The sequence below is a fragment of the Erpetoichthys calabaricus genome, chromosome 6 (assembly GCF_900747795.2).
Source record: "Erpetoichthys calabaricus chromosome 6, fErpCal1.3, whole genome shotgun sequence".
Lineage (NCBI taxonomy): Eukaryota > Metazoa > Chordata > Cladistia > Polypteriformes > Polypteridae > Erpetoichthys > Erpetoichthys calabaricus.
The window spans coordinates 35565964-35579431 of NC_041399.2; the positions used below are offsets into that span (position 1 = coordinate 35565964).

Below are 13468 nucleotides of genomic sequence, written 5' to 3' on the forward strand. Positions count from 1 at the left end.
CGCCCTCATCTGCCATTGCAGACCACCACCTTCACTTTAGCTTTCTCGTATCTGGCTGCCCCTGCAAACATGCAAACTGTTCTGGTGGTCAACCGTCGACAATAAAAAATAATCATGTGAAAGCACCCAGCCAATTGACTGTACACGCGAAAATGATGCGTACGCAACAAGTTCGGTTCTTGACGACCCCACGTAATAATAATGATCAGCTGAAAAGTAACACGGCTACATGCCACGGGCTTTAATACCGTCAAACCATACCCCCACCTCTAATTGTTCATACCTCAGACGTTCAGGTACACCCATGAATATAGCGCCTTTCCAGAGCAACCTCGGAATAAAGCGCACTGCGGCTTTCGGCGTCCCCCAGCAGCGAACAGTCAGGGAGCCGGCGACGTGATGAGTAGAGAGATTCCGCACTACGTCATTGGCGTAGGCGCTTCGGTGAATGGAATGGTGCGGCCGCGCTCATTAGCATTACGTACACACAGCAGCGCAGGGAGACGCAGAGCGAGCAGCAGGCAGGGCGATGCGAAACGCAAAATAAAGCCTGGGAAACGACCGCTTCTTCACCGCCGGGGCTGGTTTTCGAGAGGTGGGAGTCGGTGGATTAAAAAAAAAGAAGAAGAAGAACCAATAAACGCTGAACGTGAAGCATGAGAGTGGGGCGGACCAAGACGCTGGTTAAAGAATATCCTTCTGGTGAGTAACGCGTTGGGGTTAAATGACCTTACATGTAGCGTGCATTACCTCACAGGTAAATACCAGCTGATCGGGCTGACAGCTCTATTCTGTCAGGCGAATGAAGAAAATCGTCGTTCACGGTGTCTGAGTTCACCGTTTGTTTCTCATTGTTGCCTTAATAAAGGTTACGAGTGCATACGTGTGACATGCATGTACCGTATGACTTGCCGCTGATGCAGTGCACCGCAGCTGGGACCGGTGTGTGTAATTGTGCCTCCTCGTGCTTTGTAGCCTGTTGCCCCTTTATATTATATTTTTATTTCTTACCGTGCTGTTTAGTTTATGCTGCGTGCCCCGAAAAGGCATATTTTGCAGCTACTGGCTGCAGGTTCCGATTAGCGGTACGGTGATACACCGATCAGGAAACCCGGTGGCCCCTTAAACAGGTGTCCACTGAGAAGATGGTGAGGCATCCGCTCCTACCCTGTGACCAGAAATTATGCAGAGTGAGAATGATTACCTATATATTAAAAAGAAAAAACACAACAAACCAGCAACACAAAAAAACGTTCAAATCTGATATTACTTCCCTCCCACGAAAATCTAGTGGAGGTTGACCAAAGAGAATAGCGGAATACAATTATTTTATTTTAATTTACATAAACAGAATCTTTACGTTTGAAAACGTGGATATATGTTCCTTAAGAATACCACGATGGCATTGCTTTTCTTGGCCGAGAAGCCCGAGAGTTGCTCTGTATTTTCTTCACGCAAGGATTGTAACTTTTTTTTTTATTCTACTGAAGATGACATCATAGGAAATCGGGGAGATGCGGTTGCCAACTGGGAATTTGTTGCATTCAGATGCACGGCTCTGCTTTACCAGTGTAAACTGTGCCTTGTGAAATCATTCATACAGAGGTGAGGCAATACATTAGGATGATCATCTGTGTCATTACTTCCTCGCCTTTAGTTTATTTTTAAACCTCATTTTCAACAATACAATCATTTTTTATATGACTGCTGTATTGCAATATATCCAGAAAAGACATATTTCTGAGGGTCCTTTGTGGTTATTGGATACTGTTCATGCTTTGCAGATTAAACTGGAAACTGATGTATTCATTCATCAAATGTATTGATGGGCATGCTGTATTAAGCTGGTTGTTAAGTATGTCAAAGATAGGAATGGTTAAAATTGTCATGTTGTGGGTCAACCATATTTCTTTTAATTTAAAGTGCAAAAATATTATTGACTAAATGTATGTTGTTAAATTTAGTTTAATTATCACAAATTAGTGCAGTTGTACATAAATAACATTTTAAATTTCATTAATTTTCCTTGTCTTCATTAGGGTCACATAAGAAAAAGTCACACTTTATAGTCGTACTTCATTTTTTATTCTCCTGTTCTTCCTTTAACCTTGTATACTAGGGACTTAAAGAGGTCTCATTTTCCAACAACCTCTCCATTTTCTTACTTGCCTACTGGAATTCCAGGTATATCTGGAGAATGTTGCTGCAAATAGGGTGTCCTGGTCATTACAGTCCTCACCGGAGTGAAACCATTGAAAGTGAAGTGAACCATTGGTCATTACCAGTTTAATCAGTTTGACTGGCGTTGTCCACCTTTTGCCATTCAATATCCTTAGGGCTGGAGTTGTACATTGAAAAATTACACACAATTTGACTTTAGATTTAACATAAATAATTTATATGAAAAAAGAAAACCTAGTATTTTTCATTGTAGTGCATTTTACATTTTCAGAGTATTTCTATTTCATTCCACCTGCTTCTTCATGGCATCAAAATAAATAATTTGTCCATTGTCAGTTAAGTCACTTGTACACTGCATTGCAGCCTTTTATTACATTTTTTAAATTTGGCAGATGCAATTTTTTTTATTACATCAGAAATGTAATGTGTTAGGATGGACTCTATGTGAGAAAAAAACTTCATTTCAGCAGGCATACTGGCCGCAGCAGAGCACCTTTTGGCAGCAAACCTCTGTCAACAGGTTTCCTCTGCCACCCCATTGTGTCATTGTTAAAATTTGCCAACTGTATTCACATTTTTTTGATGTTTCCAAATTGTGAAGGCAGTTGGATACGTTACATATGACTCATAATGTATGAAACTACAAAGTCTAGGAAACTTCTTTTCAATTATTTTATGTAAATTCTAAAGAAAGAATAAATTTCATAACACACACTAAAAGATTTCTTATCAACAACATTTCAGTTTTTAAATCTTTGTTACTTTTCTTTATGTTAATGCATTACCTTGTAAGAATATGACTGCAGTCAGAAGATTGTACACCCTTATACTTTCACATTTGCAAACAAACACTGAAACAGTTTTACTGTTGCAGCAGATCTGTAACAAGGGGATGGACTGGAGTGATTATATTGATTGACTTAGAGGATAAGTCAGTCTTCTGTTATTTAACTGTATTCTCTTTTAACTATGTAAAGCTAAACATTTTAATATAGAAGCAAATACCTATATGAATGAAACATTTACATTAACTATGAAGGAAATTATTTTTGATGTATTTTTTCAATATGTTTCTATATATCTGTGTGTGTGTGTGTGTCTCCCCAGTTTTGGACATATGTATACTCATATGCTGCATTCACATGCTATTGGATTATACACAGCTCTAAGCTGTGACGTTTTACTTTCCCACTTCAGAGAATTCACATAGGTTTCCAGTTGGACTATTAGGAGATGTAGGAAGTTGCTGTTTTTTTGTTAATTGGTCTGTTAAAAAAAAAAAAGCAGTTAAAGATAAACACCATTTTTTGTGTTAAGTGTAAAAAAGTAAACGTATTAAATATGTATCATTTTGCTCCAAATGCAATTTGACCAATAAAATGGTATTTCCGTTTTATAATTGACTAAGGTGAAAAGGTCAACATTACATCAAAACTCCAAGAATTTGAGTAGCTTTGTTTTCTCTGAATTGTCCAACTTATAGCTCTGAGTTTAAAATGCATGCATGTGGAACTTCTGACTCAGAAGCTCATATTTATGATATATATGGTAGCACATGAGTGCAACCATATATATTACTATTATAGAACAAAGGAAACATAGCATAGTTTGGATCATGTGATAAATTGTGAGCTTTAAATTTCTAACTTTCCTAGTAACTTCACATTCTACAGGATGATTTACTACATTTAACTGTCTTTCTTATTTATGTCTATGTAAGCTTAGGGATCTTTGTCTAGTCAGAGCAGATAAAGTAGAAAGGGGAGTTCACGTGCCAATCTCCAATAGATCTATTTAATACAAAATGTAACTATATACACACCAGACCTTTTGCAGAGTAACTTTGGAGCATTTACCTGTATTTAAGAGAAATCCATGACATTAACTTGCTAAGAAAGATCTTACACCAGTCCTTGAGTAACGCACCTTTTTCCACACTGCATTAATGTATTTGTTTGAATTGAGTTTTTGGTCATAAACAGTTAGGTCCATAAATATTTGGACAGAAACAACTTTTTTCTAATTTTGGTTCTGTACATTACCACAATAAATTTTAAATGAAACAACTCAGATGCAGTTGAAGTGCAGACTTTCAGCTTTAATTCAGTGGGGTGAACAAAACAATTGCATAAAAATGTGAAGCAACTAAAGCATTTTTTTAACACAATCCCTTCATTTCAGGGGCTAAAAAGTAATTGGACAAATTAAATAACTGGAAATAAAATGTTCATTTCTAATACTTGGTTGAAAATCCTTTGCTGGCAATGACAGCCTGAAGTCTTGAACTCATGGACATCACCAGATGCTGGGTTTCCTCCTTTTTAATGCTCTGCCAGGCCTTTACTACAGCGGCTTTCAGTTGCTGTTTGTTTGTGGGCCTTTCTGTCTGATTTTTAGTCTTCAACAAGTGAAATGCATGCTCAATTGGGTTAAGATCAGGTGACTGACTTGGTCATTCAAGAATTTTCCACTTCTTTGCTTTAATAAAGTCCTGGGTTGCTTTGGCTGTATGTTTTGGGTCATTGTGCGGTGTTTCAGATACAGATGGACAATCAATTTGACTGCATTTAGCTGGATTTGAGCAGACAGTATGTCTCTGAACACCTCAGAATTCATTCGGCTGCTTCTGTCCTGTGTCACATCATCAATAAACACTAGTGTCCCAGTGCCACTGGCAGCCATGCACGCCCAAGCCATCACACTACAGTACCTCCACCGTGTTTTACAGATGATGTGGTATGCTTTGGATAATGAGCTGTTCCATGCCTTCTCCATACTTTTTTCTTGCCATCATTCTGGTAGAGGTTGATCTTGGTTTCATCTGTCCAAAGAATGTTTTTCCAGAACTGTGCTAGCTTTTTTAGATATTCTTTAGCAAAGTCTAATCTAGCCTTTCTATTCTTGATGCTTATGAGTGGCTTGCAACTTGCAGTGCACCCTCTGTATTTACTTTCATGCAGTCTTCTCTTTATGGTAGACTTAGATATCGATACGCCTACCCCCTGGAGAGTGTTGTTCACTTGGTTGGCTGTTGTGAAGGGGTTTCTCTTCACCATGGGAATGATTCTGCGATCATCCACTACTGTTGTCTTCCGCGGACGTCCAGGTCTTTTTGCGTTGCTGAGTTCACCAGTGCTTGCTTTCTTTCTCAGGTTGTACCAAACTGTAGATTTTGCCACTTGTAATATTGTAGCAATTTCTCGGATGGGTTTTTTCTATTTTCGCAGCTTAAGGATGGCTTCTTTCACCTGCATGGAGAGCTCCTTTGACCGCATGTTGTCTGTTCACAGCAAAATCTTCCACATGCAAGCACCACACCTCAAATCAACTCCAGACCTTTTATCTGCTTAATTGATAATGACATAATGACTGACTTGCCCACACCTGCCCATGAAATAGCCTTTGAGTCAATTGTCCAATTACTTTTGAGCCCCTGAAATGAAGGGATTGTGTTAAAAAATGCTTTAGTTGCCTCACATTTTTATGCAATTGTTTTGTTCACCCCACTGAATTAAAGCTGAAAGTCTGCACTTCAACTGCATCTGAGTTGTTTCATTTCAAATTCATTGTGGCAATGTACAGAACAGTTGTCTCTGTCCAAATATTTATGGACCTAACTGTACCTTTCTTTACTAATAGTGTGTTGGAAAGTGATTCCAACAGAATTGTCCTTGGTTATACAACAAAATCTGGATATAGACTATCCGTTTGACACATCTAGTCTCGCCAAATAGTTTAGTACGTATGATTGCATTGAAATTTCTTTTGGCATTAAGCAGTAATTTTTGTACTAAACTATCTTTACCTTATGATCTACTGTCTTCTATATGTGTACCAACATGTGGGCATGTATTTGGATATATGTACTGTATATTTAATCTATCTCTTTGGACTTTTTCATATTGAATGTGTTACAAAGTGTTACCTTAAAGCCCATATGTGAAATTTTCTCTCCTTTGAAATGAAAACATAGTTTTACAAACCCATCTTAAATCTTCTTTCTTCTTCTTCTTTCGGCTGCTCCTGTTAGGGGTTGCCACAGCGGATCATCTTCTTCCATATCTTTCTGTCCTCTGCATCTTGTTCTGTTACACCCATCACCTGCATGTCCTCTCTCATCACATCCATAAACTTTCGCTTAGGCCTTCCTCTTTTCCTTTTCCTTGGCAGCTCTGTCCTTAGCATCCTTCTCCCAGTATACCCAGCATCTCTCCTCTGCACAAGTCCAAACCAACGCAATCTTACCTCTCTGACTTTGTCTCCCAACCGTCCAACTTGACCTGACCCTCTAATGTCCTCATTTCTAATCCTATCCATCCTCGTCACACCCAGTGCAAATCTTAGCATCTTTAACTCTGCTCCTGCTTTCTGGTCAGTGCCACCGTCTCCAACCCATATAACATAGCTGGTCTCACTACTGTCCTGTAGACCTTCCCTTTTACTCTTGCTGATACCCGTCTGTCACAAATTACTCCTGTCACTCTTCTCCACCCATTCCACCCTGCCTGCACTCTCTTTTTCACCTCTCTTCCACAATCCCCATTACTCTGTACTGTTGATCCCAAGTATTTAAACTCATCCACCTTCACCAACTCTACTCCCTGCATCCCCACCATTCCACTGACCTCCCTCTCATTTACACACATGTATTCTGTGTTGTTCCTACTGACCTTCATTCCTCTCCTCTCTAGAGCATATCTCCACCTCTCCAGGGACTCCTCAACCTGCTCCCTACTATCGCTACAGATCACAATGTCATCAGCAGACATCATAGTCCACGGGGACTCTTGTCTAATCTCGTCCGTCAACCTGTCCGTCACCATTGCAAATAAGAAAGGGCTCAGAGCCGATCCCTGATGTAATCCCACCTCCAACTTGAATGCATCTGTCACTCCTACCGCAGACCTCACCACTGTCGCACTTCCCTCGTACATATCCTGTACAACTCTTTTGTACTTCTCTGCCACTCCCGACTTCCTCATACAATACCACAACTCCTCTCGAGGCACCCTGTCATATGCTTTCTCCAGGTCCACAAAGACGCAATGCAACTCCTTCTGGCCTTCTCTATACTTCTTCATCAAAATCCTCAGAGCAAACTTTGCATCTATGGTGCTCTTTCTTGGCATGAAACCATACTGCTGCTCACTAATCATCGCATCACTTCTTAACCTAGCTTCCACTACTCTTTCCCATAACTTCATGCTGTGGCTCATCAATTTTATTCCCCTGTAGTCACTGCAATCCTGCACATTCCCCTTATTCTTAAATATCGGCACCATTACACTTCTCCACTCCTCAGGCATCCTCTCACTTTCCAAGATTCCATTAAACAATCTGTTTAAAAACTCCTCTGCCATCTCTCCTAAACACCTCCATGCTTCCATAGGTATGTCATCTGGACCAACGGCCTTTCCATTTTTCATCCTCTTCATAGCTGTCCTTGCTTCCTCCTTGCTAATCCATTGCGCTTCCTGATTCACTATCTCCACATCATCCAACCTCTTCTCTCTCTCGTTCTCTTCATTCATCAGCCTCTCCGAGTACTCTTTCCATCTGCTCAACACACTCTCCTCGCTTGTGAGTACGTTTCCATCTTTATCCTTTATCACCCTAACCTACTGCACATCTTTCCCAGCTCGGTCCCTCTGTCTAGCCAATCGGTACAGGTCCTATTCTCCCTCCTTAGTGTCCAACCTCACATACAACTCCTCATACTCCTTTTCTTTAGCCTTCGCCACCTCTCTCTTCACCTTGTGCCTTATCTCCTTGTACTCTTGTCTCCTTTCTGCATCTCTCTGACTATCCCACTTCTTTGTCATCCTCTTCCTCTGTATACTCTCCTGTATTTCCTCATTCCACCACCAGGTTTCCCTTTCCTCCTTCCTCTTTCCAGATGTCACGCCAAGCACCCTTCTTGCTGTCACCCTTACTACATCTGCTGTAGTTTCCCAGCTGTCTGGTAACTCTTCACTGCCACCCAGTGCCTGTCTCACCTCCTCCCTAAACTCAATCTTGCAGTCTTCCTTTTTCAATTTCAACCATTTGATCCTTGGCTCTGCCCTCACTCTTTTCCTCTTTTTGATCTCCAACGTCATCCAGACCACCATCCTATGCTGCTTAACTATACATTCCCCTGCCACCACTTTGCAGTCTTCAATCTCCTTCAGATCAACTCTTCTGCATAGGATGTAATCTACCTGTGTGCATCTTCCTCCACTCTTGTACGTAACCCTTGTTCCTCCCTCTTCTTAAAATACGTATTCACCATGTCCATCCTTTTGGCAACATCCACTATCCTCTGACCTTCTTCATTCCTTTCCTTGACACCATACCTACCCATCACCTCCTCGTCTCCACTGTTCCCTTCACCAACATACCCATTAAAATCCACTCCAATCACCACTTTCTGTCCCTTGGGTACACTGTTCATCACTTCATCCAACTCACTCCAAAAATCTTCTTTCTTACCCATTTCACACAACTTGCGGTGCATATGCACTAACAACATTCATCATCACACCTCCAATTTCCAGCTTCATAATCATTACTCTGCCTGACACTCTTTTCACCTCCAAAACACTCTTAACATACTGTTCCTTCAGAATAACTCCTACCATATTTCTCCTCCCATCCACACCATGGTAGAACAATTTGAATCTACCTCCAATCCACCTGGCCTTACTCCCCTTCCATTTAGTCTCTTGCACGCACAATATATCAACCTTCCTTCTCTTTATCATATCTGCTAACTCTCTCCCCTTACCAGTCATACTGCCAGCATTCAAAGTTCCTACCCTCAGTTCCACTTTCTTTACTTTCCTCCTCTCCTCCTGCCTCCGGACACGTCTCCCCCCTCTTCTTCTCCTTCTTCTTCGGCCAACAGTAGCCCAGTTTCCGCCAGCACCCTGTTGGCTAACAGTACTGGTGGCAGTCATTGTTAACCCGGGGCTCGACCGATCCGGCATGGAAATTTGTATTGTCTGCATATTGATTTGGCAAAATTTTACACCGGATGCCCTTCCTGACGTAACCCTCCCCATTTATCCTGGCTTGGGACCGGCACGAAGAAACACACTGGTTTGTGCATCCCCTGTGGCTGGGTTACATCTTAAATATGCACAAAAATAATTTATTTTCCTCTTGAGTGAGAATTTGGCAGAAAATATGAAAAATCCTTCTCTGATTTTCACATCTGGACTGTACAGCTTTTTGTTCATTTTTCTTTATAGATTTGTCAAAACATTCACAATTTGGATCCGGGGTATTACATAATGACAGTTTTTGACCTCTGCCACATATTCTCAGTAGAACCAGGCCTAGCTTTTGGTTTGCACAATCCATAACACTGGCATTTTTTTTTGTTTTTAAGATCCTGCATTTATTTTTCTGCATGTTTTTGGCCATTGTCTTGCTGGCCTTCTCCAAAGATCAGGCCTTCTGGCAGACTAATGGAGGTTTTCCTCTAGGATTTCTATTTACTTGGCTGCATGGTTCTTGTGTCTTCAAAAGTTTCTTATCTGTGCTACAGCATCAAGTGGAAACCATTTTGCTTTACATTGCTGTTGCACTTACTGAACATTAAACACAGTTCTTGGAATGACGCCCATGAATGCTCATTACTGTTACCTAAGACCATGTAATCCTCACAGACTTGGTCCCACAGTCCTTCAAATGCCCCCTGGTATAGTGTAGTCAAGATGCAATGTTGCCATTTTTCTGTGATGGTTTTGATTTTGCCTCTCTTCTATTTAAAAAAGAAAAAAAGGAAAAAAAAAACATGCGTAAAGCCTTGAGGCAGTTGCTGTTTACCCAGTTTCTTGCATCTCAGCCATCAAAGGCTGCAGAGATGCCTGAAGCGAACTGATTGCTTCCCATTAGTGCCCTTGATTTTAGAGGACACACTGTTATACACAGATTATTTATTGAAGTGTATTTTTCAATGTTCATTATAATATTAATTAATGTGCTTTAGTGAACCCTCAGTGGTTTGGAGTTGATAGATCTGAAACGACATTGCTGAAGGCTACTTTGAATGTTCCTTTATCTTCATGGTGTAGTTTTGTTAGGAGCTTAATAACTAAGTGCTGGATTTTTCAGAATTAGAAATCCAATTAGAAGTTGAATTAGAAATTTCACACAATGTCACGTGAAGTACATTAATTGAAAACTGTTCAGTTCCTTTTGCTTATTAAAAGACTTGCTAATCTCTGTTTAAGATCATAAAAGTCAAGTCTGTCTTACTTGGACATCATAGGGATTTTTTTTTTTCCTTTGGGCTGTGGGATCATTTAGTACAATGCACTCAAAAACATTATCACAGTCAAGGGTAAGAGAAATCCAAGGAGGTGCCTGTTCTTCCATTTCTGTATCTAAATAACACATAGAAGAAAACTCTGAATAATTGTATGGAGTTTATAATTCAATACATTTCATTAATAAATAACATATCAGAATATACTGTATTTACAAGTATTTATTGGATTCAAGAAAGCCCAAATTATGAGAATATTTTCAATTGAATATCTGTACAAACATTGGGAACAAGGCAGAACGTGCATTTAGACTCATTCATGCCATCCCAATCAGTTAACCCAGGGGTTTCCAACCTTTTTCATGACAATGCCCCCCTAAGAGACTTAACATAGGCTGTGGACCGCCTACCTATCACCATCCAAAAAACGAAGTATCCCACATGTCTATAATAAACTGATATACAGACCTACTACTTGTTAAGTGCATGTAACAAAACTATATAAAGCAAGGCATTTTTTCTATGGAAAAAATAGACTTCTCATAATAAATATATAAATTAAACCAACTCTAGGCCTAGTGAGACTTTGGGGCTTGGATGTTCTTACACAGTTTGTCCACTTTGGGTTGCAGCTGGCTTATGGACAATCTCAAATCATTTTCCAAATTAAGACAAACTCTGTTTTCGGTTCTTGGTTCTTTCAATAAAACCTGATGCACTGAAGTATGTTCTTGCAAATGGTAAGAGGCATTGGATGGCTTTTTCAATCAACACTGGGTATTTATTTCGGAGATTGCTCCAAAATTCTGACAGGGGAATGGCAGAGATTTGCATTTTAAAGCTTCCATCATTGGCTATTTCAATTAATTCCCCTTCTGGCATCAAATCAAGAAAACCATCTTCAGTTCTGGACTCAGATGGATTTCTGATCCAGTTTAAATGACAGTTGTCCAGGTCTGGTAAATTGGTAAATAGCCACTAAAGTATTCCTTCAGGTATGTCACATGTGACAATATTATAGACAGGACTAAGTCTTTAGGCACATTGGACGTTCCTAGCTTCTGGAGAAGGAGCGGGAACATCGCAGTATTTCCTTCATTCAGTTTTTTCTCCCAAAGTCATATATATATATATATATATATATATATAGATTTTTTTTTTTAAATAAATGCAGAAACTTTATTTTGCAAATTAACTATGCTGTGATCGCAGCCCTGCATGCTGTGATTCAAGGTATTTAAAAGTTGAAATACAGTATGTCAGCCAAATGTGCTAGCTTCAGAACCCACTAATGGTTGTGGTAAACAGCTAGCAAACTTGGAGTTCTCAGATGAGATAAATTCATGCAGCTCTTCGCAGAGATCTAACACTCGTTGTAAAACTGCCCAATGAAACAGCCCCTGGACCTCAGAATGCAGCAGAAGGCTTTGAAACCTGGCACCAATGTCACTGCACAGTTTGGCAAACAGCCTGACTTAACCTACAGCAGCATGCACATCTTTAAAATGTAGTAGGACTTGTGGGGCCCTGAAGAGAAAAGTCATGCAGTTTAAAAGAAAAAAATCTCATCATAAGAGGCCACCGAACTGAGGATCAGTACCTAGTTCAGGGAACTATGAGGTGGCAACACTAGCCACTGCAGCACCAGGCCACTCATTTCTTTTGATCCAAACTGTTAAATTAGGATTCAGAATGGCAATTTTGGTGGGAGAAAAAAACAATAATACTTTAAATTTTCATTACAACTGTACATCCAGGCATGAAGAACTTTCATACTAGTACTCTACCTGAAGTTGCATTTTGCCCTTTATTCAGTCCACATACCAACTCAAATGCTGATTTGTTTTCTCACTACATTTTACAAAACATTATTAACTCTTTTGCTTCAGCTATTCAATCACATTGCTTAGTTCCAAGTGTAGCGTTGATGATAAAAATGTCTCTAATATGCATAATAAGTAAAGTCACCACATATTTTTAAAAAAAGTAACAAAGGTGACAAACTAGTGGACACATTTCAGTCTACCATGCTCATTTTGTTTGGTATTTTCAAGATTTTCCCAGTATTCTGCCTACTATTGACAGTCAAGTTTTCATCTTCAGCTACATAGCCCTTTGTGTGAAGATGTGTTTCCTGGATTCTATCTTTTAATGCGGTTTCCTCTTAATTTCCATAAGAGTTATTAGACAATTCACTATTTAATTGAAACAATTCAGCTAGAACATTTTTACTGATGTTTTTGGAAATTTTGGAGAAATGGATTAGGACCAAGCTTAGGCTTCTTTAAGACTGAAGAGATTAAATTCCTTTAGCCTGTTACACATCACCTTTAGTCCTGGGATGCACTCTTATCTGCACAGCTTCTAAAGATGATGTGTCTTTTTTATGTATTGCAGTGATGAAAACTGATGAAAGAACTGTAAATGCGATCTCACTTGCTCATTATAACTCTCATCCAAACACTCCTTGATATTTGTGTCTAGTGAACACTCCGCTAACGTTCATATAATGCTCAAACTGCTGCGTTAATGCTTAACTGACAATTTTTATAGTGCAAAGCAGTATGTGTGTGTATATATATATATATATATATATATATATATATATATATATATACAGTACTATGCAAAAGTTTTAGGCAGGTGTGAAAAAATGCTGTAAACAAGGAATGCTTTCAGAAATATAAATAATGATTGTTTATTGTTATCAATTTACAAAATGCAAAGTGAGCGAACAAAAGAAAAATCTAAATCAAATCAATATTTGGTGTTACTACCTTTTGCCTTCAAACCAGCATCAATTCTTATAGGTACACTTGCACAAAGTCAGGGATTTTGTAGGATTATAGTCAGGTGTATGATCAACCAATTATACCAAACAGGTGCTAATGATCATCAATGTCACACGTAGGTTGAAACACAGTCATTAACTGAAACAGAAACAGCTGTGTAGAAGGTTTAAAACTGGGTTAGGAACAGCCAAACACTTCTACCAAGGTGAGGTTATTACCCTTCGAAATAGGATGATGTCCA

At 39.4% G+C, this 13468-nt stretch overlaps 1 protein-coding gene across 2 annotated transcripts in view; it reads left to right on the forward strand.

Annotated features, from left to right (window-relative positions):
* The first annotated feature begins 541 nt into the window (after positions 1-541).
* The window catches only part of dtna (dystrobrevin, alpha), a 468481-nt gene continuing 455554 nt past the window's right edge, over positions 542-13468 (forward strand). For both annotated transcript variants that reach the window (XM_051929100.1, XM_051929099.1), the window contains exon 1: positions 542-702. The gene's annotated coding sequence lies outside the window, so the exon portion shown is untranslated. The remainder of the gene's footprint in view (positions 703-13468) is intronic.